Source organism: Hyla sarda, chromosome 9, assembly GCF_029499605.1.
Source record: "Hyla sarda isolate aHylSar1 chromosome 9, aHylSar1.hap1, whole genome shotgun sequence".
Lineage (NCBI taxonomy): Eukaryota > Metazoa > Chordata > Amphibia > Anura > Hylidae > Hyla > Hyla sarda.
This window is the reverse complement of record NC_079197.1, coordinates 82,619,941-82,644,227: the sequence shown is the minus strand read 5'-3', so window position 1 is coordinate 82,644,227 and position 24,287 is coordinate 82,619,941. Positions and strand designations below refer to the sequence as shown.

The 24,287-nt window shown below is 42.3% G+C and overlaps 1 protein-coding gene across 11 annotated transcripts in view; it reads right to left on the bottom strand.

Moving 5' to 3' along the window:
• NEXMIF (neurite extension and migration factor) overlaps positions 1-24,287 on the bottom strand; it is a 490,983-nt gene that overhangs the window by 226,644 nt on the left and 240,052 nt on the right. For 9 of the 11 annotated variants that reach the window (XM_056540505.1, XM_056540509.1, XM_056540504.1 and 6 more), the window contains one exon: positions 21,174-21,234. The exons of the other annotated variants lie outside the window; for them this stretch is intronic. The gene's annotated coding sequence lies outside the window, so the exon portion shown is untranslated. The remainder of the gene's footprint in view (positions 1-21,173; positions 21,235-24,287) is intronic. 11 annotated transcript variants of the gene reach the window in all.

Below are 24,287 nucleotides of genomic sequence, written 5' to 3'. Positions count from 1 at the left end.
TCGAATTCTATTTTTCCATTTTCTACTAGTACATCCAATGTACTGTATTCTGCACTCTTCACACATAATACAGTACTTGCTAGCAGTTCGAAACGCGTTGGTGCGTTTTTCCTTGTGTTTTATCATATTTTTCATTTCTGTACCACTCGGATTTTAACATGTCTGAATAAAGTTTCACCTTTTAACTGGACTGAGAGCCGGATCACCTTCTTTCCTTAATCTAACAAGACATTCAATCTTTTGAAACAAAAGGTAAGAGGTATTGATCAAAGGGTGTAGTGTTTCATGAGCACCATGGCCCCTAAATATAGCAGATTGGTGTGGGTATCAGACTTATGCCAGTATAATAATAAAGAATTTTGCAAGGCTGTATAACCATTATAAGGCTTTCCATTTTAGCCTAAATGAGCAGGTGTTCAGCACAATGGATCATGAAGCCGTTCACCTACCAGGAATAGTTTGTGCGCTGTTGAACCTTACTATCTGCTCGCTTCTTATTAAGTCACGTTCCACGCAGGAAGCATTTTGTCGGGATAAATGATTTCACTCACAAACATCCTGTAGTGTTGTTCACAGTCATCTGTCTGGGATTTGAGCAGAGCTACAGCAACAAAAACTAATGTGCAGCCTGCTCAGACATGTACAGTATCCTCAGCAGTATAAAGTATAGGGCTTTAAACACACAGCTCATCTATAACTACTCTCCAAAGAGTTCTGTTGTTCTATGACTACCCAGCATTAAATGATAAGTTAATGGTCTATACATCACCAGCTGCTCGTCCTATTCATTCACCAAGTACCCTGGAGCCAGTAATAGTTCTCTCTGTGAGGCTGCAATGGAAAGTTCACCAAACTGATATCTTCTCTATTAACCCTCAGAGTGCTTTAAAGGGTTACTCCGGTGGAAAACTTTTTTTATTTTATTTTTTTTAAATCAACTGGTGCCAGAAAGTTAAAAAGATTTGTAAATGACTTCTATTAAAAAATCTTAATCCTCCCAGTACTTAGCATCTGTATACTACAGAAGAAATTATTTTCTTTTTGGATTTCTTTTCTGTCACGAACACAGTGCTCTCTGCTGACACCTCTGTCCATTTTAGGAACTGTCCAGAGCAGGATAGGTTATCTATGGGGTTTTCTCCTGCTCTGGACAGTTCCTGACATGGACAGAGATGTCAGCAGAGAGCACTGTGTTCGTGAAAGAAATCCAAAAAGAAAAAAATTTCCTCTGTAGTATAGATGCTAATAAGTACTGGAAGGATTAAGATTTTTTAATAGAAGTAATTTACAAATCTGTTTAACTTTCTGGCATCAGTTGATCTAAAAAAAAAAAAAGTTTTCCACCAGCGATTTGCCGATCCTGGGTCATACGGGTCTATGGTGACCCGGTGACCTGGAAAAAAAGGGGGATCGGGGTTGTCCAAGACACCCACAATCCCCCTGAAGGGATAGGAGTGAGGTGGCAGGAGTGAGGTGCCACCCCTCCTATCCCTGCTATTGGTTGTCAAGGTTAACTTTCAGTTTCCCCATTCTGCCCACCCACAATAGGCGGGGCAGAACGTGGAAACCGACAGGGACCAGCGCTGGCGGCGGTGATCGGCGGCAGAAGAGGACCAACGGAAGCCGGTGAGTTGCCTAGCAACATCTGGAGGGCTACAGTTTGAGACCACTATATAGTGGTCTCTAAACTTTAGCCCTTCAGATGTTGCAAAACTACAACTCCCAGCATGCCCAGACAGCTGTTTGCTGTGTGGGCATGCTGGGATTTGCAGTTTTGCAACAGCTGGAGGGCTACAGTTTGGAGTTCACTGTGCAGTGGTCTCTAAACTGTAGCCCTCCAGATGTTGCAAAACTGCAAATCCCAGCATGCCCAAACAGCAAACAGCTGTCTCGGCATGCTGGGAGTTGTAGTTGCGTACCTCCAGCTGTTGCATAACCACATCTCCCAGCATGCCCTTCTGCGATCAGTACATGCTGGGAGTTGTAGTTCTTTCGCCGGTGCGCAAACTCCTAGCGGGAAACTCACTATAAACCTCTGCCAGTGCGAATGTACCCTAAAAACACTACACTACACTACACTAACACATAATAGAGAGGAAAATACTACATGTACACCCCCTTACACTGCCCCCCCCCCCCCCCCCCCAATAAAAATGAAAAAAAGAAAACTATTGTACGGCAGTGTTTCCAAAGCCGGAGCCTCCAGATGTTGCAAAACAACAACTCCCAGCATTTCCGGATAGCCGCTGACTGTCCCGGCATGCCGGGGGTTTAGCAACAGCTGGAGGTACCCTGTTTGGGAATCAATGGCGTAGAATACCCCTATGTCCACCCCTATGCAATCCCTAATTTAGTCCTCAAATGCGCATCGCGCTCTCTCAATTCGGAGCCCTGTCGTATTTCAAGGAAACAGTTTAGGGCCACATACGGGGTATTTCCTTACTCGGGAGAAATTGCACTACAAATTTTGGCAGGGCTTTTTCTCCTTTTACCCCTTATGAAATGGAAAAGTTGGGGGCTACACCAGTCTGTTAGTGTAAAAAAAATTAAACATTTTACATTAACATGCTGGTGTTGCCTCATATTTTCTATTTTCACAAGCGGTAAAAGGAAAAAAGTAACGCAATTTCTCCTGAGTACGGAAATACCCCATATGTGGTCGTAAAATGCTCTGCGGGCACACAAAAAGGCTCAGGAGTGAGAGCGCACTATGTACATTTGAGGCCTAAATTGGTGATTTGCACAGGGGTGGCTGATTTTACAGCGGTTCTGACATGAACGCAAAAAAAATAAATACCCACATGTGACCCCATTTTGGAAACTACACCCCTCACGGAACACAACAAGGGGAATAATGAGCCTTAACACCCCACAGGTGTTTGACAACTTTTCCTTAAAGTAGGATGGGAAAATGAAAAAAAAATGTTTTCACTAAAATGCTGGTGTTATAGTAAATTTCCCCCCAAAATTTGTAACCCCATTTCTTCTGAGTAAGAACATACCCCATATGTGGATGTAAAGTGCTCTGCGGGTGAACTACAATGCTCAGAAGAAAAGGAGCACCATTGGGCTTTTGAAGAGAAAATTTGTCCGGAATTGAAGGCCATGTGTGTTTACAAAGCCCCCATAGTGCCAGAACAATGGCAACCCCCCACATGTGACCCCATTTTGGAAACTACACCCATCACGTAATGTAATAAGGGGTACAGTGAGAATTTACGCCCCACAGGTGTCTCACAGATTTTTTGAACAGTGGTCTGTGAAAGTGAAAAATTAAATTTTTGATTTGCTCAGCTCACTGTTCCAAAGATCTGTCAAACGCCAGTGGGGTATAAATTCTCACTGCACCCCTTATTAAATTCTGTGAGGGGTGTAGTATCCAAAATGGGGTCACATGTGGGGGGGGGTCCATGGTGCTGGCACCACGGGGGGCTTTGTAAACGCATATGGCCCCCGACTTCCATTCCAAATAAATTCTCTTTCCAAAAGCTCAATGGCGCTCCTCCTCTTCTGAGCATTGTAGTGCACCAGCAGAGCACTTAACGTCCACACATGGGGTATTTCAATATTCAGAAGAAATGGGATTACACATTTTGGGGGTAATTTTCTCCTATTACCCCTTGTAAAAATGTAAAATTTTGGGGGGGAAAATGCATTTTTGTGAATTTTTTTTTTTACATTTACAACTTTAACAAAAAGTCGTCAAACACCGGTGAGGTGGTAAGGCTCACTGTACCACTTTTTAAGTTCCTTGAGGGGTGTAGTTTCCAAAATAGTATGCCATGTGTTTTGTTTTTTTTTGTTTTTTTTGCTGTTCTGGCACCATATGGGCTTCCCAAATGCGACATGCCCCCCAAAACACCATTTCAGCAAAATTTGCTTTCCAAAAGCCAAGTGTGACTCGCAGAGCACTTTATGTCCTAACATGGGGCATTTCCATACTCAGAAGAGATGGGGTTACAAATTTTGGGGGGGCATTTTCTCCCATTACCCTTTGTAAAAATGGCAAATGTGGGGAAAAAACTGCACTTTAATGTAAAAATTTTTTTTTCATCTACACATCCGACTTTAACGAAAAGTCTTCAAACACCTGTGGGATGTTAAGGCTCACTGGACCCCTTGTTACGTGCCTTGAGGGGTGTAGTTTCCAAAATGGTATGCCATGTGGGAGGATTTTCTGCTGTTCTGGCACCATAGGGGCTTCCAAAATGTTACATGCCCCCAAAAACCATTGTCGCTCCTTCCTTTCTGAGCCCTCTAGTGCACCCACAGAGCACTTAGCATCCACATATTAGGTATTTCCTTACTCGAGAGAAATTGGGTTACAAATTTTGAGAGGATTTTTCTCCATTTACCCCTTGTTAAAATTCAAAAACTGGGTCTACAAGAACATGCGAGTGTAAAAAATTAAGATTTTGAATTTTCTCCTTCACTTTGCTGCTATTCCTGTGAAACACCTAAAGGGTTAACACACTTACTGAATGTCATTTTGAATACTTTGAGGGTTGCAATTTTTATAATAGGGGACTTTGTGGGGTATTTCTAATATAAAATCCACTTCAAATCCACTTCAAAACTGAACTGGTCCCTGAAAAATTCAGATTTTGAAAATTTAGGGAAAAATTGGAAAATTAATGCTGAACTTTGAAGCCCTCTGATGTCTTCCAAAAGTAAAAACACGTCAACTTTATGATGCAATCATAAAGTAGACATATTGTATATGTGAATCAATATATAATGTATTTGTATTGTCCATTTTCCTTATAAGCAGAGAGTTTCAAAGCAAAAAAAAAAAAGTAAAATTTTTAATTTTTTCATCAAATCTTGGAATTTTTCACCAAGAAATTATGCAAGTATCGGCAAAAATTTACCACTAACATAATGTAGAATATGTCACGAAAAAACAATCTCGGAATCAGAATGAAAAGTCAAAGCATCCCAGAGTTATTAATGCTTAAAGTGACAGTGGTCAGATGTGCAAAAAACGCTCTGGTCCTTAAGGTGAAAATGGGCTTGGTCCTTAAGGAGTTAAGGATCTTAATCATAATGACATTTATTTCACATTCTTATATGGCCCTTATTCTAATATTTTCATCTATCTTCTACCATTCACACTTCATTGTTCTCCTTTCCTACATATTTAAACTCTGTTACTAAATGACTTAATGACTAATCCAACCATATTTTAAAGGGAATCTGTCAGGTCTGTTATGTTGCAGTCTCTATCGGGAAGCATAACATATGGGTCTACCACTCATAGCAGAGTGTACAATAGTTTTTAAACACCTGTGTGCAAAAGTATTCCGTTGTTAGGCCCATTTGGAGTCAATAACATCAATGCACATTTTGCACCTATAAAATGGATGCCTTAGACAACAGTGTGAACAGAGTCAATTGTAAGTTCACAGGGGTTGTCCAGGGAAAGACATCTTTCCACAGCATATAAATGTCAGATCGCCGGGGTTCTGATCGCTGGAACCCCCACGATCTCCTGAACAGGACCCAGGCTCATGTGAGAAGCGCGTGATGCAGCCAGCATGTGCTTTGTTCTATGGGAGCACCAGAGATGTCCGAGTACAGCTTTTACCACAGACATCCACTCTTATTAGAGTTATCTCTCAATATGAAGTCAAGGGGCTAGGTTGTCCTAGGTTATGTAAACAAGCTGTACAGTGCTGTTGTGCTTACCTTGCTGCTTCTTGTTTCTGTTTTGCACTTAGCTCAGATTAGATTGTAAGTGTTGCCATGCACTACAATGGAGCATACCGTATATACTCGAGTATAAGCCGAGTTTTTTCAGCACGATTTTTCATGCTGAAAACACCCCCCTCGGCTTATACTCGAGTGAACTCTCCACCCGCAGTGGTCTTCAACCTGCGGACCTCCAGAGGTTTCAAAACTACAACTCCCAGCAAGCCCGGGCAGCCATCGGCTGTCCGGGCTTGCTGGGAGTTGTAGTTTTGAAACCTCTGGAGGCCCGCAGGTTGAAGACCACTGCGGCCTTCGACATCATCCAGGTGGGGTGGGGGTGTGGGATGATGACAAGGGGATGATGAAGGGGGGTGGGGATGATGACAAGGGGATGATGAAGGGGGGTGGGGATGATGACAAGGGGATGATGAAGGGGGGTGGGGATGATGACAAGGGGATGATGACAAGGGCATGATGAAGGGGGGGTGTGGGATGATGACAAGGGGATGATGACAAGGGGATGATGACAGGGTGATGATGATGAGGGTCTGGATGATGACAGGGGGGGATGATGTATTTCCCACCCTAGGCTTATACTCGAGTCAATAACTTTTCCTGGGATTTTGGGGTGAAATTAGGGGCCTCGGCTTATATTCGGGTCGGCTTATACTCGAGTATATACGGTATGTAATGTTTACTACATGGGCATATGCAGAATCATATGTGTATCTGCTGCTTTACTATGTCTTCCATTTTGGAGTACAGTCCATAGCTGAAGGTAGATTATTATATCAGTGGAGTGGAAAATAGCCTGGGCCAGACAATAGTCTTTTTTTTTTTTCTTTTTTGTTAAAGCATACCTGTCAGATCTCACCAAAAATGTACATCTAATTTTTATGCATCTATCACCAATATTTATTATAAAAAATACCTCTTTTCATTAGCTCACAGTGTTAGAAATCCTCTCCCTGGGGAAGGAGGCATGTCCCTCTCTTGTGGTGGTGGGAGGTGATTGGTGTGTCTACTCATGCAGCCTTGTCCACGAGTCATCTCTTGTCCATGACTCATGGACAAGCTGATGCAGGACTGGCTAGTGTCCCAGTAGGTATGGGGATCCCTAGTGGTAGAATTTTCAAAAGCCATTTCCTTTATTAAAGGGGTATTCCAGGAAAAAAAAATGTTTGTAGTGTAGTTCATAATATAGTGTCTGTACCTGTGTGTGACGGTTTTCTCACAATTCTTATGTGATTTTTTAACCCCAATATTTATTTTTAACAGCATACAAAATGATTGTTGTCTCAGCTTTTTCCCAGGTTGCAATGTGGCCGAGACCTGACTCACTGTAGGCAACCTGATTGAAAAACACAGGTCTTTTGAATGGATGCAGCTTATTTATGTTTCAATGGGTGGGGTGGCTGATGTGTGGGAGGGAGTATGGGATTTGTAGGCAAAGAAGAAAACTCAAAAAGGAAATATCAGTTCACAAAAAGCTAGCCACAGTGTTATGGTAATCTCACAACATAGCCAATTAGCCCCAAGACAAGCGCAGATCCTTCCTAAGCATGTTCATTACTGTCTGCCAGGTACATACTAAAATCACCTTATGGTGGCTAACTTTTTTTAAACAACCATATCACACAAAGTCTTTAATATTTATCAGAAACAGCATATACATTTTTTTTTTTGGATCAGACAGTATCCATTTAACTGTTGGATTAATCCAAGTTATATCAGCTGATTATACTAACTATCCTTGCTGCCCCACCAGGTCCCAATACCATTCATCTGCAGGCATTAGGACCTTGTCTCAAATAAAGCCTGACGTTGAAGAGGTACCAGGGGTTAAAAGTAAGTATAAGTTTAGTCTGGGTTTTGAAATTTTTTTCTTGTCTGGTCTGGAGTCTATATATCTTTCTTGTCTGATGTCTGAATTTAGATTTAGGCTGCTTTGAGGTCTGAATTAACTAACAGGTATGATTTGGGGTCCACATTAATAAAGCGGCTTGAGATATGAAATGATGTAATTGTCTGGCTTGGGGTATGCATTAATTTAAGGATTTTGTCTTAGTAAATATCAGGCCAATGAAGAACAGCATATAACAAGAGCGGTTAGCACTCAAATCAGCTCTATCTTGTGGTCCTCCAGAGTCTGAAGTAGACAGTCAAGTCTGCAACCAAGTCAGAATGCAGAAGTCTTAAACAGCTTGACACAAAAGGGGTTGGCTCTGTCAATACCTACCTGCTCGCTTTTCAGTATCAACTTGTAATTTAACCCAATCTTCTGTCTCAAGACATTATTCTACAACTTTAGCAACTTATCTAGTGGTCTAGCCAATAAGCTGATTTTGCTAGATGATGGTGATACACAGTAGTACCCATTCTATACCATATGACTCATAGCTTTTAATATTATGGCCTTCATGCACTAACAGGTGGGATGATGTACGCAGTACCTACATTTTTAATAAATTGACTGATTCACAGCCATTAATGGGTTCTTTAGATTAGTAATTTAGATCATGAAAACTTTTTGTAATCTATAAAGATAGTCTAATTCTAGAGCACTGTGATCCTGCAATAAATACTTAGGAAATATCAATATAATAATATCATTGCAGCTGCCTTCTGAACAAATCCCTGCGATAAATCAGCAGCAAGCCTTCGTTCTTCAGGCTTGTCCAATTTCAATCTGTGCACTTTGCAGACAAAAAACAGATGGATCACTAAATGACATAATGAATAGCACACTATGTGATTGCTTCGTGGAAGTAATAATGTCTTTAAACTTTACCATTTTATTCTCCTTGCTAGCAGAAATTGCCACAGTGCCCAGATATGCTCCAAATACTAATCCTCAGAAATAAACTCTGTCAAGCAGAACTGGTCAGTAAGTTAAATAGTATTCAGAGTGAAATTTATTAGACTAACATTACACAAGGTGTCAGTCCCCTATTAATTGGCAATGACTAATCATCCCAATGTTCCAGAATAATTTCTAATGCAAACCTATCAAACATTTATCTCTAGATGTAGCAGAACTAAGGTTTGGTTCACATTTATATAAAAAGAAAAGTATGCCATGTATACTTACAGTGGGGCAAAAAAGTATTTAGTCAGCCACACATTTTGCAAGTTCTCCCACTTAAAAAGATGAGAGAGGCCTGTGATTTTCGTCATAGGTATACTTCAACTATAAGAGACAGAATGGGGGGAAAGAATACATGAAATCACATTGTAGGATTTCTAATGAATTAAATGGTAAATTCCTTGGTAAAATAAGTATTTGGTAACCTACAAACAAGCAAGATTTCTGGCTCTCACGGACCTGTAACTTCTTCTTTAGGAGTCTCCTCTGTCCTCCACTTGTTACCTGTATTAATGGCCCCTGTTTGAACTTGTTACCAGTATAAAAGACCCCTGTCCACAACCTCAAACAGTCACACTCCAAACTCCAAGACCAAAGAGCTGTCGAAGGACACCAGAAACAAAATTGTAGACCTGCACCAAGCTGGAAGACTGAATCTGCAATAGGCAAGCAGCTCAGTGTGAAGAAATCAACTGTGGGAGCAATTACAAGAACCTACAATACATTAGCACAAAAAGTTTTTGCCAAAATATCAATCTTTAAACACCCTTAAAATAACCCACCCTTAAAATTCCCCCCAACAAAAGCCAAGCAGGACACCACCGGGATATATGAATCACAATAATTACCAGTAGTACAAAGTATACAATGTAAGTATAATCAGCACGCTATTACAATATCTTAAGCCAATACTTTACCTGATTGTGACATGCTGACGGATCCCTAGGTGGTTGTCCTGCTACCTTGTGGGAGCAATTATTAGAAAATGGAATACATACAAGACCACTGATAATCATAGAAACATAGAATGTGTCGGCAGATAAGAACCATTTGGCCCATCTAGTCTGCCCAATAATCTGAATCCTATCAATAGTCCCTGGCCCTATCTTATATGGAGGATAGCCTTATGCTTATCCCATGCATGTTTAAACTCCTTCACTGTATTTGCAGCCACTTCTGCAGGAAGGTTATTCCATGCATCCACTACTCTCTCAGTAAAGTAATACTTCCTGGTATAACTCAACTTGTCATGTTTGGGGGAGAAAGAATGCTGAGTTGCATCCAAAGAACACCATGCCTACTGTGAAGCATGAGGGTGGAACCATCATGTTTTGGGGCTGTTTTTCAGCAAAGGGACCAGGACGACTGATCCGTGTAAAGGAAATAATGAATGGGGCCATGTATCATGAGATTTTGAGTGAAAACCTCCTTCCATCAGCAAGGGCATTTAAGATGAAACATGGCTGGGTCTTTCAGCATGACAATGATCCCAAACACAACGCCCGGGCAACGAAGGAGTGGCTTCGTAAGAAGCATTTCAAGGTCCTGGAATGGCTAGCCAGTCTCCAGATCTCAACCCCATAGAAAACCTTTGGAGGAAGTTGAAAGTCCAAGTTGCCCAGCAAAAGCCCCAAAACATCACTTCTCTAGAGGAGATCTGCATGGAGGAATTGGCCAAGATACCAGCAACAGTGTGTGAAAACCTTGTGAAGACTTACAGAAAATGTCTGACCTCTGTCATTGCCAACAAAGTGTATATAACAAAGAATTGAGATGGACTTTTGTTGTTGACCAAATACTTATTTTCCACCACTATTTGTTAATAAATTCTTTAAAAATCAGACAATGTGGTTTTATGGATTTTTTTTTCTCATTATGTCTCTCATAGTTGAGGTATATCTATGATGAAAATTACAGGCCTCTCTCATCTTTTTTTAAGTTGGAGAACTTGCCCAATTGGTGGCTGACTAAATACTTTTTGGCCCCACTGTATATAAACCATAAGTATGCCAAAAGGGATAGGCCAGGGAGGAGCTAAAGGATAATGGATATGGAAATCTAACATGCCTAATGCTTCTTGACAACACATGCCATAAGTGGACAGTCGTATGGACCCCAACACTGCAAATTATAGAAAGTCTGTAAGGATATCATCAGAATCCTTGAATACCAAAGAACATCTAGTGCACATTTACTGTTTGGGCAAATGTCATGTTAATGCGTAAGGTTGGATAAAAGCCAGAATGGTTCAAGTTACCAGGAGTCACCATGAACCATAGCTTCAAACAGCAAAGAGGTCGTGTTTGTAAAACAATCTCTTTATTGAGACATGCTTTTTGCAGTTTCGTGATATTATCATGTTGTACTAAAGCCCCTAACTACAGTTGGGCAAGCACATAAAATAAGCATCATCTGGAATCAAGCTGATCAATTGTCCATCAGATCATTCATACAGATGCTCCCACTACTGACATACCAGATAAACAAGAAAAATGACAGCGTAAGCTTATGTAGAGTGGCAAATGGTCTGCCTTACATTGTCCATCATGCCATTCACTTGCTTATTTAGATCCCACCTTTTGCCACTGCAAATGAATTTTATTTTTACCAGGAACGTACTAAAATCACCTTATGGTGGATAACCCCTTTAAGGAATGTTTTAGCACTGTCTGCATTCCCTCCACAAGGCAGGGGTCTTAGCCAGCACATAAAATGGCATGTAAAGTTGCTAAACATGATCATTTATTCAGCTTCAATGTGGCAGTGCTCTGTCAAGTTCTATAATGATATGATGGGATTTACTATCTGTGACTACATCAGACATTCACTTTACCAGTGCATGGAAATGTAAGGCTTTCTAGGCTTCTATATTGAGCGTGTCTACTAAATATATAACATGTGTACCCCATATCCAAGTGATAACATGTACAACACTCAGCGGTAAAAGGCTTATTATCAGAAATTGCCTATGGTTCAGTTTTGTGAAGACAGCGTCTTCCCTCTACAAGAGCTTGACATTCACATGAATTAGAGTACAATATTTTCTGTGGTACAGCAGTATACTGAAGACGGCCCTGGGAATGAGAAAGCAGGTAATACCGACATGGCCTGCAGGCAGGGAGCCAGACTCTCGGAGTCTTTGGGATTTAAGAGACAGGTGCATTGGGGTCAGGACGCTGCCCAGAAATTGGCCCAGGGATTTATCTGCGCATTTGCCTCGGCTTGGTAGAGACTGAAAGTCATTACTCTGTGACAGGCACCAACTGGGCTAAGTGAAATAATGTGCTTTCTGTATCCTCCCTGGTGGGCAAGCGTCCGCATTACAAAACTACCAATAAAACTGACACTAATTGGCCGCTCGGATGATGGGTCCTGAAAATTCAGAGGGAAACGTCTGCACATTAAGATCTCAGTGGCAGATTCACCCATCCTCAGAAAGTTTAAAGTCTGGAGCACATGAAGTCATGCCCTGAAAATCTGCGGCAGTATGTGATGTGAATATCTATTTTAACTCCTCGTTTACTTGACTTTCTCTGTGTCTTCTTGTTACCTAATGGCTATGTAAAAACCAACCTAAAAAAAAGCGACTCCTTCCTGTTATAAAATGTGTCGGCTTCAGATCTAAGTAATCAAAAAATGAGGAAATAACGTATGTTCATATGTAACTTATGCCTTCTCGACAAATAGAATGCTATAGGAAGCTATGGAAAAATGAAAAGGATAAAAAGGATTGCATCTTTCTAATAGGTAATAAACGTTTCCCGATACCTTATGATAAATGTAGATTAATGCTGAACACATTATATTATGAAGGTGATTTACATCTACAGCTCATATTCTACAATCACTGCATTCCAGTGTTTTATTCAGTCCAATTGTTATAGGCGTATAAGATCCAGTCCCTACCAATGCAGTCAGCCTCTACCACATGGTGAAAGAAAGGGTTATTCTACAGAGCTCTCTGAATTCCAGTGTGTTCCTGTAAAAGGAGCCTTCGCTGCATCAAGGCAGTTCATGGAATTTCTTCGCTCATAGATCTTCTTATGTATTATTAAAAAGGGAAACAATAAAAAAAAAACATATTTTTTCACAAGTTGACTCCAGTTATGAGCATACTTAAGAGCTAACAAATCTCAACACCATTTGAAGCAAGAACTGTACATAATAGATTCAAATTTAATATACATTGTGTGCCATTTCTCAGTGACCCCCCGACCTACGATGGCCCCGACATACGATAATTTCAATATACGATGCCCTCGCAGAGGCCATCGCATGTTGAAGGCAGCATCAACATACGATGCTTTTGTATGTCGGGGCCATCGCATAAACGGCTATCCGGCAGCGCAGACTGCTTCAGCTGCCACCGGATAGCCGTTTATGGTGCCCCGTGTGGTCCGCTGACGATCACTTACCTGTCCTCGGGGCTCCGGCGCGTCCTCTTCAGGATCCCTGCTTCGTCGGCGCTCTCCATCGTCGTCATCACGTCGCTGCGCACGCCATCCCGTCATCCAATAGGAGCGGTGTGCGTAGCGACATGATGGCGGCGACGGAGAGCGAGGATCCCGGGGAAGCAGAGGCCTTGCCGGAGCATCGGGGACACCTCGGGGACGCGGCGACAGCGATGGACAGCGACATCCCGGGAAGCGGTGACGAGCGGTGACGGTCCAGAGCGGCGGGGACAGGTGAGTACAACTTCCTCTAACAGTGGTCTACAACTGGCTGTCCGGGCATGCTGTGTGTTGTAGTTTTGCAACATCTGGAGATCAGCAGGTTGTAGACCACTGTCCTATACTTTACATTGCACGGATCCCTCAACATGCGATGGTTTCAACAAACGATGGTCCGTTTGGAACAGATTACCATCATATGTTGAGGGACCACTATATATTTCTCATATATCTCTGGCACAAACACAAGAACTGTTTCAAGAACAACAGAATAAATGCATTGGGTGGCAAAATAACCCCCCACCCCACCATGTAAGCTTAAAGGGGTACTCCGCCCCTGGCATCTTATCCCCTATCCAAAGGACCCCGGGGATTGCTGCTGCAGCACCCCGCTATCATTGCTGCACAGAGCGAGATTGCTCTGCACGTAATGACGGGCAATACAGGGGCCGGAGCATCGTTACGTCACGGATCCGCCCCTTGTGACGTCACGGCCCGCCCCCGTCAATACAAGTCTATGGGAGGGGGCGTGGCGGTCGTCACGCCCCCTGCCATAGACTTGCATTAAGGGGACGGGCCGTAATGTCATGAGGGGCGGAGCCATGACGTCACGCTGCTCCGGCCCCTGTATCGCCCGTCATTACGCACAGAGCGAACTCGCTCTGTGCAGTAATGATGGCGGGGGGCCGCAGCGGCGATCCCCGGGGTCCCCAGCAGCAGGACCGCAGCGATCTAACATCTTATCCCCTATCCTTTGGATAGGGGATAAGATGCCAGGGGCGGAGTACCCCTTTAAGCTTACATAGATGATAAAGCCTCTGAGTACAGATTTGTTCCTCTAGATGGAACTGCCATACCAGGTACATAGAATGATATAAAGTAAAGGTCATAAAGCAAACTGGCAGTGACATTTTTCAAAATGCCAATAGACTAACAGGTGTAACACATTTAGTCAAGATTTTATTGGAGCAGACAGTGGAATGGATGAAGCCAAGTGACAAGTAAAATAGGGGCATTGAAAACCAGTGTGAACACAGAATCTCATTGTAAGACCCCGTCCAGATGGTACACCAGCCATTACATTACACAAGATGTTTTCTTATGTATGGACAGATGCTGGGGGTCTCTCTTGGAGAAGGACGTCACGCTACAAACTCATAAACATGGTAACTCTTTACTAAAAGTAGGTGGGAAAACCTTTGTGTTGTTCAGGTGTTTACAAAAACAGATGTCTGGAATATGTGCGAAGTGACTTCTGTGCAAATAATATAGAAGAATCTATTATACCGAAAATGAGGTTTTACCAGGCACTAAATACATTTCATTTTTCCTTATATAAAAAATAAAATAAAAAAGAATGTAGTGGTAATTCCATTTCTAGGCACTTTTATAAGAAGAGATTTTTGTTCAGATTGATGAATTGTTCATCCATTGTAGGAGCATATTTGAGTGATTTTTCCAACCTTCCATGTATATAGTATTTCTAACATGTGACTGTTTGGGAACTATTCTTGTATTAATGGGCTTCTACTGTACAAGTGATGATCAGTCGATCAGCTGTAGAGAAAACCCCTTCATGATGTTCAAAAAGGGGAAAACACCAATCAATAAAAAATGGGCCCAATCCCTCTCCACATAACACATTACTTTTTAATATACTATTTCCATGGAAAAGAGAATATTCCATACTAATCTGAGTTCATTATATGAGAAATGGGTTTGTGAAAGCTGTAAAGGAACATTGTTAAAACCACAATAAGAACAATGGACAATAAAATAGGAGGTAAGAGTTGTGCTCTTATAAAGACTATATAATAACACTCAACACGATGGACTCTAGAGAGGGACCACAAAAAGAACAGTATTGTCCATTCTCATTTGACATATTTTTAGTCTAGTCCTTAGTCAGGCACCATCATAACCTGTAAGTCAGACCATTCTTCATACAGTATGTGCAGTTTGCTTTAAATTATTCAAAGGTCACTTGGTCAGGTCAGTGCTGGTAACACATCATATAATGTATTGAACTGGCTTAATGTAGAGATGGTACAAGGTAAGTTAAGTAAAGTAAATGTAAGCAAATCTCCAGGGCCGGATGGACTACACCCAAGAGTTCTTAGAGAGGTAAGTTCAGTAATATCTGTACCCTTGTTCATGATATTTAGAGATTCTCTGGTGTCTGGTATTGTGCCAAGGGACTGGCGCAAGGCTAATGTGGTACCAATCTTCAAGAAGGGCTCTAGGTCTTCGCCAGGCAATTATAGACCGGTAAGTCTAACGTGCATTGTGGGTAAATTGTTTGAAGGACTTATAAGGGATTACATACAGGAATACATAGGGGATAATAGTATTATAAGTGATAGCCAGCATGGGTTTACTAAGGATAGAAGTTGTCAAACCAATCTAATTTGCTTTTATGAAGAGGTGAGTAGAAGCCTTGACAGAGGAATGGCTGTGGATATAGTGTTTCTGGATTTTGCCAAAGCGTTTGATACTGTCCCTCACAGACATCTGACAGGTAAGTTAAGGTCCTTGGGCTTGGAAACTTTAGTTTGTAACTGGATTGAACACTGGCTCATGGATCGTACCCAGAGAGTGGTGGTAAATGATTCGTACTCTGATTGGTCCCCGGTTATTAGTGGTGTACCCCAAGGTTCAGTACTGGGCCCGCTGCTGTTTAATTTATTTATCAATGATATAGAGGATGGTATTAACAGCTCTGTTTCTATCTTTGCAGATGACACCAAGCTTTGTAGCACGGTACAGTCTATAGAGGATGTGCATAAGTTACAAGATGACTTGGATAGACTAAGTGTCTGGGCATCCACTTGGCAAATGAGGTTCAATGTGGATAAATGTAAAGTTATGCATCTGGGTACTAATAACCTGCATGCGTCGTATGTCTTAGGGGGGATTAAACTGTCAGAGTCACTGGTAGAGAAGGATCTGGGTGTACTTGTAGATCACAGACTACAAAATAGCATGCAATGTCAGGCTGCTGCTTCCAAAGCCGGCAGGATATTGTCATGTATAAAAAGAGGCATGGACTCGAGGGGCAGGGACATAATACTCCCCCTTTATAAAGCATTGGTACGGCCTCACCTGGAATATGCTGTTCAGTTTTGGTCGCCTGTTCATAAAAGGGACACTGCGGAGTTGGAAAGGGTGCAGAGACGCGCGACTAAACTAATATGGGGCATGGAACATCTTAGCTATGAGGAGCGATTAAAGGAGTTACAATTGTTTAGTCTTGAGAAGAGACGTTTAAGGGGGGATATGATAAACGTATATAAGTATATAAATGGCCCATACAAAAAATATGGAGAAAAACTGTTCCAGGTTAAACCCCCCCAAAGGACGAGGGGGCACTCCCTCCGTCTGGAGAAGAAAAGGTTTAGTCTAAAGGGGCGGCACGCCTTCTTTACCGTGAGGACTGTGAATTTATGGAACGGTCTACCTCAGGAACTGGTCACAGCAGGAACAATTAACAGCTTTAAAGCAGGGTTAGATACATTCCTGGAACAAAATAACATTAATGCTTATGCAGAATTATAAAACTACATCCCTTTCCCTTATCCCCTTACATCCTTCCCTTCAATCCCCTGGTTGGACTTGATGGACGTATGTCTTTTTTCAACCATACTAACTATGTAACTATGTAACTTAACATAATAATTAGGGATCGACCGATTATCGGTATGGCCGATATTATCGGCCGATAATCACGATTTTGGGCATTATCGGGCATTATCGGTATCGGTACCTTGCCGATAAGCCGATAATGCCCCGCCCCCCGCACCACCCCCACCGCACCGCGATCGCCCCTCCCCCCGACCCACCACACCGCGTCGCACCCCCCACCGTAGTGCTGGAAGGTATACCGGTATGAACCGGATACCGTTTTTTTTTTCTCCCTTGGTATGGATTTTTGCCCATACCGCTATACCGGTCGGGCCCCTCCCCCACCCTCCGAGTCAATAAAAAAAATTAATCTTACCCGTAATGGGGGTGGTCCGGGCCATCCATCCATCCTTCCTGTAGTGTCCGGCGGCATTCCGGGTGGAGGGTGAACGGGTCCGGGCTGTCCTCCTTCTCCGGGGGTCCTCTTCTCCACTCCGGGCAGGCTCCGGCCTAGTATGCTGCATAGATGCCGCTACGCCGTGACGTCAGGTGCGTTGCTGCGCAGCGGCGTCTATGCAGCATTACTAGGCTGGAGCCTGCCCGGAGTGGAGAAGAGGACAGCTCAGACCGGTTCACCCTCCACCCGGAATGCCGCCAGACACTACAGGAAGGATGGATGGCCCGCACCACCCTCCCCGAACGGTCCCTGCAGCAACCGGGAAGGTGAGTCAGGGTTCTGGGATGGATAATATACTAAACCTACAGAAGGCCCTCCAGCTGTTGCAAAACTACAACTCCCAGCATGCCCGGACAGCCAACGGCTGTCCGGGCATGCTGGGAGTAGTAGTTTTGCAACAGCTGGAGGCACCCCTAGGCGCGGTGCGGCGCGGCGGGGGGAGCGGTGGCGGTGATAGGTCTCAGGACCCCCGGACAGGCAGGGGGAGAGAAGTGGGTGGCAGAGGCGGCCTATGGCACCGCAAAAGCCACTGCAGTGCATTGATTTAAAGTGCCCGCTTTAAATCAATGATCTGTAGCGATGTCGCTGGGGGATAAATAGCCGATAACTTATAAGGGAATATCGGTATAAGTTATCGGCTATCGGCCCTAACCTCCACCGATTATCGGTATCGGCCCTAAAAACCGATATCGGTCGATCCCTAAATTAATAGCAATTATGTACAGTGCCAACATATTCCCCAGCACTTCACAATATTTATCCCTTTCAGGACAAAGTCATTTTTATTTTTTTTAGGTTTCGTTTTTTCCTCATCACCTTCTAATAGACATAAGTCTTTTACTTTTCCATCTTAAGACCCATATGAGGGCTTGTTTTTTGCATCACCAATTGCCCTTTGTACTGACATCACTTATTTTACCTCCAAATGTACAGTGAAACAATCCACAAATTATTTGTAGGGTAATACCATTTTGCAACATTTGGGGGCTTCTGACTCTACCCAGTGCACCTATTGATAATACAACGTAAAATAGCTGTGAAAAGGACAATGGCACGTACTGTAGAAAATAATCCAGCTTCTTTATTTCAATTCAAGACATCAGGCCATAAAAAGGAGACAGCGGAATGAACAGGACTATGTCCGTTTCGCAGTTCCCCACTGCTTCTACTGGTCCCTGTAAAAGCAGCGGTGAACTGCGAAACGGGCGTAAAAGAAGCTGGATTATTTTCTGCAGTACGTGAGTGCCATTGTATTCTTCACAGCTATTTTATGTTGTATTGCATGGATCTGCTCTCTGCACAATTGAGCACCCGTAGCTACTGTGTGTTCACTAGCTGAATTGTTACATGGGACTGCTGCCTCTGAAGCACTGCGAGTGACTCCAGGTTTATTAATTAGTAGTGCCGACTTCCCTCTCTTTCCCTGTGTGCACCTTCTGATAACAATGACACATTGGCCCACATTTACTAAGAGTGGAGTGTAGGTTTCTTTGTGGGTTTTAATTCCCTACAATTTATTTTCTACTGTATTTACTAAGGTTTCCCTACATTTTCCACTTTCTACACTTTCCTTTTTTTACACATGGGGGGAGATTTATCAAAACCTGTGCAGAGGAAAACTTGCCCAGTTGCCCATAGTAACCAATCAGCTTGCTGCTTTCATTTTTATGAAGGCCTATGAAAAATGAAAGAGGCAATCTGATTGGTTGCTATGGGCAACTGGGCAAGTTTTCCTCTGCACAGGTTTTGATAAATCTCCCTCATGCTCTGATCTGTCTGGTTTTCCTCAGCTCAAATCCACCACATTTTATGTGGAAACCTTAGTAAATATGTTGGGTTTTTGTGAAAATTGTTTTTTTTGGAGACCACGCCTCCTTTTCTCGGCGGCCACGCCCCTTTTGGGTTTTCTTAGCAAAATTCTGGCACAAAATCTGGCGCAGACAGAATCTCTGGCGCAATGCGACAGAATCTGGCACACAACCCCGACAAAACATGTCGGGTTTGCAATAGTAAATGAGGGCCATTATCTTTATTCTGTAGGTCCCGAAGATTAAAATGATACCCAATGTATATACTTTTGCTTTAGGCTAAATTTCCACTTTTTTTTTTTTTTCTGGAAGTTTTTGGAAAACTGCTACTGCAGTTTTTGAGCCACAGCCAGAAGTGGATTCAAAAGGAATAGGACATATAAAGGAAGAACTTACACTTCTCCTCCCTTATGGATCCACTTCTGACTTTGGCTCAAAAACTGCAGTGGCAGTTTTCCAAAAACTGCCAGAAAAAAAAACAAGTGGAAATTCTACTACTACTTATTCTACTACTTTAAAAAAATTCAAACTTTTTGTACTTAAAAACCTTTGATAAGTTGTAAAGCATGCAAAACCAATAGGTTTTGCAATTGCTTTCATTAGAAAATTTTCAGTATTTCATACTGAAAAAGCCAGTCAAACAACTGCCCCCCCCCCCTGCCTGCTTGGACACATACTAGTCCTGCTGTGTCCATACATCATCACCTGCATCATGGACACACTTCCTTGATTGACAGCTGTGAGTGCAGGGTTCACAGCTGGAGGAAAAATCCCCCCACTGTCAGCTTGTGTCCCGCTACTGTCAGTGAGGAGAAGCTGGGAGTTGTAGTTTTGCTAATGCTAGGGGAGATGTGAGCAGACAGCATACTGAGGGAGGGGGCGGAGACCTGCACAGTGAGTCCACACCCCGTCCCTTTGAGAGGAATTCAGACTAGTGAGTTAAATTAAAAGTGTAATAAAAAAATAAAAAAAGGTGCTAGACACATAACAATTAGATGTACATGGTCAGGATTAGGTACTGAGTGATATATTTAAAAAAAATCTTTTTTTGTTGGATCTGACGGGTACGCTTTAAAATTGCCATCTTCTGACCACTAATTTTTTTTCCACATATAGGGATATATGAGGGCTCATTTTTTGCATATTGATATGTAGTTTTATCGGGACCATTTTTGTTTTAATGGCACCTTTTAATCATGGGGGCAAGGCTGTGGAATAATGAGATTAATTTATGATATTACCGCATTTAAGCTTTATATGTGACTAGGCGAACCTTTAAATATTCACCAATATTTTTGTATTTATATAAACTAGACTAGAGTTTAGTAACCACTTACGGAGGCTCATTTTTAAAAAGGGTCAAAATCAAGGAAATGAAACAATCCTATTGTAAACAACAGGAAGATTTTCTTCCATTTGACACTACCAAAATTATTATACAGAAGAACGCGTTTCAAAGAATCCCTCTTTCTTCATCAGGATCTGACAAAGAAAGAGTTATTCTTTCAAAATGTGTTGTCCCAGGTAAAGATTATCCTTTCTTATTTTATCTCTATGTCAATCGTACCTCCAAGGGGCAGCGGCATGCCCGTTTTTCACAAGTCCTTGTGGCTTTTTTATCTTTCCAGACAAGACCATTACTCAGTGGCTGTTCTGGGTTGCAGGCAGCCGCTGTGTATTATAAAACTACATGCTCTAACAGGTCTTGCACCCAGAGTCCAACACCCCTAGGAAATCAATCCATTTGTGCTATACTGTATAACCATCAGTCCAAAGGTAACAGCACCAAGTAGCGCCCCTGCCAGTTCATGTTTTTCTCTCCACATATTCTGCTCCAAAATGAGTATTTTAACACCAATGGCACTTATCTTTTATATGTTTTTTCTGCCACTAAGCCCCAATAATTTCTTGTAGAGTTACTGTGCATTATAGCATAAAACATGATAAAAGTCCTGTACAATGAAAAATGCTAATGGGATTATGGATTACAAAGGAACATATTATGTTTATTATTATTACATTTTATTATTTATTTATTATTAAGTTCTCTTTCTTTTTACCTGTTGCTAAAAGGACCCATTTGATATCGCTTATCTTCTGCCTCAATGTGGACTGTGGAACCTACACAAAGAAACAAAAAACAAAAACAGGAATGAATGATTTAGCAGAATTAGACGGCACCTGCTTTATAGTCAGAAGCAGAGAACACCCAGGTGGGGACAGAATTCAAGGCTGCGCTCTTTCTAATCACTGCAGGGAAATGACATGGTAATTGATGATCAGAAGCATCAGTTGCATCGTATTTATCTTCTATCTTCCTGTCCCTATCTTGGTCTGAAACAATGTCAAGTTGTCAAGTGCAAATCATTTTTGTTGCAAGCTTTCCTATACACAGTTCCTGCTGACGGAAATATTTTGACCTACTGCATCTCCTAAATGAGAATAGAAATGTCCTGGTATTTATGGTGATGGGACTTTTTTTTAGGAGTGTTTTGTGTATAGGCATCCCTATCCATCTGCCTGAATGCAAGTAAATGGAGAGGAATCACAAGTCATGATAAATGAAAAGATGTAGCATTGTAAGGCTGGGTTCACACTACGGTTTGTAATTACGGTTGACGTATACGGCTGGGAGGAGGGGTGGGCGGGGCTTAATTGCGGCTCCCGCACTTAGCCGTATACGGGAACCGTATTTAATGCATGTCTAGGAGCCGACCGGAGTGAACCACGTTTTTGGCTGCGGTCGGGAAACCGCATACGGCCGAAAAAGTAGCCGACCGGAGCTGCGGTTCACTCCGGTCGGCTCATAGACATACATTAACTACGGTTACCGAATATGGCTGAGTGCGGGCGCTGCAATTAAGCCCCGCCCACCAGTCCTCCCAGCTGTATACGGGAACCGTAATTACAAACCGTAGTGTGAACCCAGCCTTAGTCTCCTTTCTGTTCTATAAAAACCTTCTCAGGTTTTCAGTAATACTCACTCTGCTTGACTATGCAGAATTATCAGTCAGCAGCTAGGACAGCCATTAGTGGTCACCTTTAGAGATGAGCGAACTTACAGTAAATTTGATTCGTCACAAACTTCTCGGCTCGGCAGTTGATGACTTATCCTGCGTAAATTAATTCAGCCTCCAGGTGCTCCGGTGAGCTGGAAAAGGTGGATACATTCCTAGGAAAGAGTCTCCTAGGACTGTATCCACCTTTTCCAGCCCACCGGAGCACCTGAAAGCTGAACTAATTTATGCTGGAAAAGTCATCAACTGCCGAGCCGAGAAGTTCGTGACGAATCGAATTTACTGTAAGTTCACTCATCTCTAGTCACCTTACACAGCAAATGTACAAAAAAGAAAAGAAAGAATTTAGACATACAGTGGTCCCTCAAGTTACAATATTAAAGGGGTATTCCAGGAAAAAACTTTTTTTTATATATCAACTGGCTTCAGAAAGTTAAACAGATTTGTAAATTACTTCTATTAAAAAATCTTAATCTTTCAGTACTTATGAGCTTCTGAAGTTAAGGTTGTTCTTTTCTGTCTAAGTGCTCTCTGATGACACGTGTCTCGGGAGCCGCCCAGTTTAGAAGCAAATCCCCATAGCAAATATCTTCTAAACTGGGCGTTTCCCGAGACAGGTGTCATCAGAGAGGACTTAGACAGAAAAGAACAACCTTAACTTCAGAAGCTCATAAGTACTGAAAAGATGAAGATTTTTTAATAGAAGTAATTTACAAATCTGTTTAACTTTCTGGAGCCAGTTGATATATATATATATATATATATATATATATATATATATATATATATATAAAAAAAAAAAGTTTTTTCCTGGAATACCCCTTTAAGTGGTTCCAGGACGAACCATTGTATGTTGAGACTATAACTTTATGGAAACCTGGTAATTGGTTCTGAAGCCACCAAAATGTCATCAAAAATAGGAAAAGGTGAGGATTAAAGAAAATAAGTAGATAACTAATATAGATAAAGCAAATCCTTACATATAAAAGTAAGAAAGATCTGCTGGGAGCTGTAAATCACTGTCTATGTCAGCGTTTCCCAACCAGGGTGCCTCCAGCTGTTGCAAAACTACAACTCCCAGCATGCCCGGACAGCTGTCCGGGCATGCTGGGAGTTGTAGTTTTGCAACAGCTGGAGGCACTCTGGTTGGGAAACAATGGTTTATGTAGAGGACAGGAGCTTCTTCAGGGTCCTATACAGTACACAAAGGGAGCCACCCTTACTGTCCAAAGGACCGGCTAACCCTGGCACAGGTAAGGAGTAGTACGGAACTTGTAGTTCCTCCCTGTACTGTAGGGGGCGCTACCAGACAGCTAGTCAGTGCATGCACTTAAGTAATACAGGGGTTTTACCAGTAAAATGCCCATTCTGATTGGTGAGTTCCTCCAGTTGTGAAATGTCTCACAGATCTGGACTGTCGGTAGCATTGTATGTTGAGTCTGGCTTCAAGTTACAATGGTCCAGAAAAAAACATTGTATGTTGAAACTATTGTATGTTGAGGCCATTGTAAGTTGAGGGATCACTGTACTGGGGGGGGGGGGACTATCACACCTTGTACAAGGCAATGGTGTAGCTGTTGCCCATAGCAGCCAACCAGATTACTTTGTTCATTTCTAAAAAGGCAACTGATTCTCCGATTGTCTGCACAAGTAGTGATAACCCTCCCCCCCCCACACACACACACACACAGTTTTTACTATGTTTCATTTTTTGGGGGGATCTTGATATGATTTCCTTTCTAGAGCCCCAAGTTGCTATGGGCAAATCTGACACATTTTTGTCCTCAGACAGAATGACAAATTCGGACCTATGTATGCACTGAAGGCAGCAGCTTTGAAAGTGTCACGTGGAAACACTTTTGACATGTTACAGAGTACAAAGGTTTTAATTGATGGAGGTCTTAGTGCTTAGACACCCACTGATAATTAGAACAAGTAAGGAGAAGCATGTGTACTTCACTCCCCGGCTCACTGCAACCTCCATCCAGTTGTACTAGATGGTGATCCCCTGACTTAAAGGAGTACTCCGGTGGAAAACAATTTTCTGTGTAAGCATTCTTACACTAATAATGTGGCTTTCTCAAAGGGCCTTAGCAAACGGCAGGTGTCACGTATGAGCTGCCACTGGTGGACATTGAAGTTACACAGGGGAGTACT